Raw genomic sequence first — 7500 nt, forward strand, 5'->3', positions numbered from 1 at the left:
TCGAAGTCATTAAGGACAAAATCCCGAGATAATTTCTAGTTGATCTGCGTTCCCCTCTTTTCCGGAATGATTATAATTACATTAACATGTCTCTTGGAAAAAAAGCACCTGTGTTATTGAAGGAAGCTGGAGAAGGGGAAGAAAAAAGAGACGAAATAGAGAGAAAAAAAGGCGCATTACAGAAAATATCGCTCATTTCCCACGTGATGAATTATGAAGCGTACGTAGTTAGTGAGTATAATTTTGCCAGTGAGCGACTTTGTGCATGGTTTTCACTCTCTCCCCTCCCTCTTGTGATGCTTTAAATGTAATGTTAACCCCCTTCAGTACCGGGACACGTTTTCATATTTGTTCTGCTTACTATTTGGTGATTTGATACAGCTTCAGAAACTTGCGAGGGTATTGAAATAGTGAAGACTCTGACCGCTAGACTTCTGACCTCCATAGACCCTTAATAATGCAAATAAAATCGTCTAATCATACACAAATTTGTAGGTAAAAATGTGTCCCAGTAAAAAAACACACACACACACACACACACACACACACACACACACACACACACACACACACACACACACACACACACACACACACACACACCCGGTAGCTCAGTGGTTAGAGCGCTGGCATCACAAGCCAGAGGACCGGGGTTCGATTCCCCGGCCGGGTGGAGATATTTGGGTGTGTCTCCCTTCACGTGTAGCCCCTGTTCACCTAGCAGTGAGTAGGTACGGGATGTAAATGGAGGAGTTGTGACCTTGTTGTCCCGGTGTGTGGTGTGTGCCTGGTCTCAGACCTATCCCAAGATCGGAAATAATGAGCTCTGAGCTCGTTCCGTAGGGTAACGTCTGGCTGTCTCGTCAGAGACTGCAGCAGATCAAACAGTGAAACACACACACACACACACACTGGTAATAAACAGGAGGAAAAGATTCTATACCAACAGTAGAATGGAAACACAAGCATAGGAAGGAAGTGTCAGTTTTGGTGCTTCCTTGTATAAAGATGGACAACGGTCTACTTTAGTGCTTGAGATTACGGTGGTGGTGGTTTTTCTTTTTCTTTTTCTTTTTCTTTTTCCTTTCCTTTTTCTTTTTCTTTTTCTTTTCTTAATCTTTTTTTCTCCTTCTCCTCCTCCTTTTTGTTGTTGTTGTTGTTGTTGTTGTTGTTGTTGTTGTGGTGGTGGTGGTGGTGGTGGTGGTGGTGGTGGTGGTGGTGGTGGTGGTGGTAGTGGAGGTGGTGGTGGTGGATGTGGAGGTGGTGGTGGTCCATCTTCCTTTACCTCATGAGAACTCCGGGAAAAAACAAAACAAACTCAAACAGTGTGGATAATGTTAAACTGACGTGAGCTGGAGTAGTGTTTCCTTTTGGCCGCTGGAGGCGCTACTGTCGAGAGCAGATACGTTAACATAGAGAGGACCGTTCTCCCAGTATACAGAGTTCCGTATTCTGAAATGCTTTGCTCTCTCACCATCACTACTTTCCAAAGGCTCCAGTTGAAGATACTCGTGTTTTTAAGAGTATTTTTTTTTTTATGGTTCTAGTGATAGACTAGCAAGATTTCTGGTTTATCTAGTTGAGAAACTGCCTTGAAAACTCTGCTAGTCTTTTCTGTGGCCTTGAAAAATTGTCTTAGTGAAAGGGAAAGGCGTTTCTGAATACGAGCGAGAGTCCCTAGTCATAACCATTGCTTTGTGCGTTGGTAGTAGTGCAGAACAGAGCTTCATATCAAGACTAACCAGTTTACACGAGTACAAACCTCATTCGTTTTCCTACTCGCGGCTGTAAACTGGCCACTCATTATTAGGTTATTAGTACTACGCCATTCATTGATTTCCCTGAGGTTTTCCATCGGGTTTGACTAAATAAAATGTGGACGTTCTCATGGTGGATATTTGTTCATTTGGAATAATTATGTCCTACTCCTTTATCTTTGTTTCTCATCCTTTTCCTATTCTTTCTCCTCCTCTTCCGTTTGTCCTCTCTTTTCCATTCTTGCTTTTTCCCTTCCCTTCCTGTTACTTTTTCTCTACCTTCCCTTCCTTTCTCTCCTTTCTCCTCCCCTCCCCTCATCTTTTCTCCTTCTCCCCTTTCTCATCCTCATCCTTTTCCATTTCTTTCTTTTCCCTTCTTCCTTTTTTCTCCCATCCCCTTCCCCTTCACCTTCCCTTTCCTCCCTTCCCTTCTCTTCTCTTCTCTTCTCTTCTCTTCTCTTCTCTTCTCTTCTCCTTTCCTTTCCTTTCCTTTCCTTTCCTTGCCTTGCCTTGCCTTGCCTTGCCTTGCCTTGCCTTGCCTTGCCTTGCCTTACCTTACCTCCCCTCCCCTCCCCCTCCTCCTCCTCCTCCTGACAAGAAAAAGCATAAGAGAACCACAAAAGGCTAACGGATTTACTCTCTGCAACTCGTAAGAACTTAAAACTCCATCTGTCTCCACGACTTACTTAACCTCCTCTTTGTTTAGTGTGTCTTCTCCTCCTCGTCCTCCTCATCATCCTTTTCCATCATCATCATCATTATCATCATCATCATCATCATCATCGTTATTGTCATCATCATCGTTATCGTCGTCATCATCATCGTCGTCGTCAGCAGCATCATCATCAGCCAACACCACTCGCGTCAGGATAAGAGGCTGAACAAGTGGATTTTAAAAGAACGTGTGCCATTTTTTCATCCCGAAGTAGTGTGTTGATTTGTAGTAGTAGTAGTAGTAGTAGTAGTAGTAGTAGTTGTTGTTGTTGTTGTTGTTGTTGTTGTAGTAGTAGTAGTAGTAGTAGCAGTAGCAGTAGCAGTAGTACTAGTAGTAGTTATAGTTGTAGTAGGAATAGTTGTAGTAGTAGTAATGGTAGTAGTAGTTGTTGTTGTTAATGTTGTTGTTGTAGTGGTAGTAGTAATAATAGTAGTAGTAGTAGTAGTTATAGTTGTATTAGGAATAGTAGTAGTAGTAGTTGTTGTAGCAGCAGCAGCAGCAGCAGCAACAGTAATAGTACTAGTTCTTAAAATTAAGTGCTGAGTTTTCCATCACCCGTGAATTGTTAGTTGTAAGGCCAGCATTCAGAAACGTTTAGCGCTCTCACCTTAAACACCTTATTCAGAAATGTCTCACTCTCACCACGACAATTTTTCCCAGGCCACAGAGACGACTAGCTGAATTTTCAAGACACTTCCTCCTTTAAATAAACTAAAAATATTTCCAGTACATCACAAGAAGCATAAAAGATCCCTTCAAAACACGAGTATCTTCAACTAGAGAGAGCCTTTGGAAAGCAGTGGTGTAAATCTCATGTAAACTATTAGCAAGACAAAAAACGAGAGACAAGGAAGGAGGAGTAAGAGGATGAAGGGAGAAAATAAAGAAAACGAAGAGAAGAAGAAGAAAAGCAGGAAATGGAGAAGTAAAGAGAGGAGTCGGCGATGGAGCAGGAAGACGAGGGAGGGTGAGGAGGTAAAGAAGAGGCACTCACAGGAAGACCAGCAGCAGCAGCAGAAGTGAGAGAGGAAGGAAGGAGAAAAGAAAAGAGTCGGGAGGAGAAAGGAAGGAGGAAAGAGGAGAGCAGGAAATGAAGCACCCCTCCTTTTTTTGTATGTGCATCACCATTTTCTTTAATTAGTCAGGGGATAACTCAGGCCGCACCGTCGAGAGAGAGAGAGAGAGAGAGAGAGAGAGAGAGAGAGAGAGCTGCATTACCTCATCCTCCGTCACCGTTGGATGAGGTAAGTTCGCTAATTTTTCTGCCTCATCTGTAATCTTCAGGACCTGGACGTGTATATGTGACGCGCCGAGAGAGAGAGAGAGAGAGAGAGAGAGAGAGAGAGAGAGAGAGCGCGAGCGCTTCCCTTTTCTTTCCTTGCCTTTCCTTGCCTTGCCTTGCCTTGCCTTGCCTTGCCTTGCCTTTCCCTCCTTTCCCTCCTTTTTCCTTGCCTTACCTTGCCTTGCCTTTTCTTTTCTTTTCTTTTCTTTTCTTTTCTTTTCTCTTCTCTCTCTCCTCTCTCTCTCTCTCTCTCTCTCTCTCTCTTCTCTTCTCTTCTCTTTTCTTTTCTTCTCTTCTCTTCTCTTCTTTTCTTCTCTTCTCTTCTCGTCTCGTCTCGTCTTATCTCATCCTTTTGGTGTTCATATGAAAATTTTCTTATTTTTTCAGTGCGTATTTCGTGTATTTTCTTTCCTTGTCTTCCTCTTTCCCTCTCCATGTGTTTCTTCTGATTTTCTGATTTTCTGTTTCGTCTTGTTCTTTTTTTTTTATATTGTTGTCGGACATTGTTCCCTCAATTTTCTTTTCTTTTTCTATAGTTTTTATTTTTTTTCCTTCCATCTGTTTCTTGTGATTTCTTTGCCATGTCTTTCTTCTTTTTCTTATCTGACATCGTTCCAGAATTTATTTGTTTCCTTTCTCTAATATTTTCTTTGTCTAGTGTTTTTTTTTTTTTTTATTCCTTTGACGTCACATTTTCATTTTTTTCACCTTGACGTTACATTTCTCTTTCCTTTCCTTGCGTCGGCAACATTTCCTTTATTTCTCAAGTTTTGTGTCTGTTTTTATGTTCCTCTCTTTAAATGTTGCACAAGTTTTAGTTTCTATTCCGTTTTATTTTTCTGCCTGCTACAATCTTCTATTTCAGTGTTGTACAAATTTTAACTAACCTCTTTGTTCTCTTTACTCATCCGTTATATTTATTTCACCCCGTCATTTTATATTCCCCCTCTTTCGGTGTTACACAAGCTTGATCTCTCTATTCTCTCTACCTTTCCTAATTTTCCATCCCTCATTTTTCATTCCCACCTCTCAGTGTTTGGTGAATCTGTCTTTTTATGTTTAATTTCCTTTTGTTTTAGTTTGTTTTTATTTCACCTCTTCATTTTATATTCCCCCTATTCTCTTTTTCTTTGCTAATTTTTCATCCCTCATTCTTCATTCCCATCTTTCAGTGTTGTATTCATTTTTTTTTTTAGGTATAATTTTCCTTGGTTTTAATTTAACGCTATTGTATTTTATTTCTGCATTTTATATTCCTCTATTTCAGTGTTGGACAAGTTTAGTCTCCATTCTCTGCCTTTCCTGATTTTCTGTGTGATATTTGTTTATTTTCCCTGGTTTAGTCTCTCTCTCTCTCTCTCTCTCTCTCTCTCTCTCTCTCTCTCTCTCTCTCTCTCTCTCTCTCTCTCTCTCTCTCTCTCTCTCTCTCTCTCTCTCTCTCTCTCTCTCTCTCTCTCTGCAGCACAAGTTTTCTCATGGTCACTTATCAACTTTCCCAGGATGCTTCATTGAGGGACTGTTTACTATGCACGGCCGTATCTAAAACACTTCCTGCGCCTCACTCCCACTATTTCAGAAGGCTCTTGCAGAAATGACACGGTATTTCACGGGTGTTGTTACGATTTAAATGACACAATAACATGACTTGTGCTTTATTAAGAGGAGAATCAGTGTTGAGATCTCGGCTAACCATCTCTTTGGCCTCTGTAAACACTCCTGGTGAGAGCAAAGAGTTTCTGAATACACACTTAGCTTCTCTTCTCTTTTCCTGTCATGATGCAAGTAAGTTTGTTTTATACTTCATTTCTTTATCTATTTGTTTATTTTGTGTCGTGAATATTAACCCCTTCAGTACCAGGACGTGTTTCCATATTTTATTCTGCTTATTTGGCGTTTTTTTTATACAACTTCAGAAACTTTTTTGTGGATTAGAATTGTGAAGAGTCAACTTATTAATCGTCTGACCTTCGTGTACCCTTTATAATGTAAATAAAATCGTTTAATCACACCCAAAACTCGTGGTAAAAATGCATCCCAGAACTGACGGGGTGAAAGGAGAACCATATAATAAAGGAAGGTTTATTTATGTTATCCTATTGGAGTTATGTTCTCTTTTCTTTCTTTCTGTTTATTTGTTTGTATATGTTTACTTCTGATTTATTTTTTATTTTCATTTATTTTGCTTGATTTATCGATGGATTGATTGATTTGTTACGGATTTGTGTGGATTTTTTTTTTAGCTCAGTTTTTTCATAGATTTTTTCGTCATTGTTTATTTATTTGTTTTATTTATTTATTTATTTTATTTATGTCTTTCATTCTTTCTTTCTTTCTTTCTTTCTTTCTTTCTTTCTTTCTTTCTTTCTTTCTTTCTTTCTTTCTTCTTCTTCTTCTTCTTCTTCTTCTTCTTCTTCTTCTTCTTCTTCTTCTTCTTCTTCTTCTTCTTCTTCTTCTTCTTCTTCTTCTTCTTCTTCTTCTTCTTCTTCTTCTTCTTCTTCTTCTTCCGTGATATTGGTGTGTCACTGAAGATAGAGATAAAGATCAAACATTTGCTTCATATTTGCCACTGAAGGTCATTCAGGTAGCCAGGTAGGTAGGTGTACGGAGGAGACGGAAGCACCTGCACACCCCTGACTCACCTGCAGGAGGCGTTGACGAGCGTTCCTCACTCTCACACCTCATCTTTTCTGATATCCTTTTATCCTCTTTCCTCTTTTCCTTTCCTCTTTCCCCTTTATCCTCTTTCTCCCTTCCGGCTTTGATCTTTGTTTCTGGGCTCTTTTTTTTGCTTTTTTTCTTATTTCCTTATATCTATATTATTTATTTATTTTTTTTGTATATATGTTTTCTTTATTATTTCGTTTTTTTATTTTATATTTATTTGTGTATCGATTTAATTAATTAGTTGATTAATTAACTATTTTTTTTGTGCTAAACGTCCCTTTTCTTTCATATTCCCCGTCCTTTTTTTTTTTTTCTTGTAAATTTTTGTTTTCTTAATTTTATCACGTTTTTTGTTTTATTGTTATTCTATATTCTTACTTAACGGTAACGTCATCAAAAGCATCTTTCGTGAATTTTTTTTTTCTTTTCATTCCTACTCGTTTTCACCTTTCATGTATATTCCTTCGCATTTTTAATAACCTTCAGTGTTTGTGTCTCGTTGGAAAGGCATTTATTTTTTCCATCATTTCTCTATGCTTCTCTTTTAAAGACTTTCCTTGCCCACTTTTTTGTTTTTTTATTTCGTTCTCGAATGTGCGTTTCATCTTAACACTTTTTATTTATTTATTTATTTGTCCTCTTTCTCTAGCATTTCTTTCTTTCTCTTTATATTCTTTTATTTTTTTTTTATTTTTAAGAGTGCGTTTCATCTTAACACATAGCCTTTCTTTTTATTTCCTTTTATTTTCGTCTCCTTTCTTCTTTTTACCTCTTTCCTCGTCTTCCTCCTCTCTTGCCTAAATTGTGTTCATGTTTTTTTTTCATTCGCCAAGCTAAATTTGTTATATCTCTCTCCTTCCTCTTTCTTTCCTCTTTGTCCTTTTTTTTTATTGTCTTATAATTCTCTCTCTCTCTCTCTCTCTCTCTCTCTCTCTCTCTCTCTCTCTCTCTCTCTCTCTCTCTCTCTCTCTCTCTCTCTCTCTCTCTCTCTCTCTCTCTCTCTCTCTCTCTCTCTCTCTCTCTCTCTCATTGGTTTATTTTCTTTTCATTCCGCCAGTTATTATTTTTTTCATGTGTCACTT

This window comes from Portunus trituberculatus, chromosome 42, assembly GCF_017591435.1.
Source record: "Portunus trituberculatus isolate SZX2019 chromosome 42, ASM1759143v1, whole genome shotgun sequence".
NCBI classification, from domain to species: Eukaryota; Metazoa; Arthropoda; class Malacostraca; order Decapoda; family Portunidae; genus Portunus; species Portunus trituberculatus.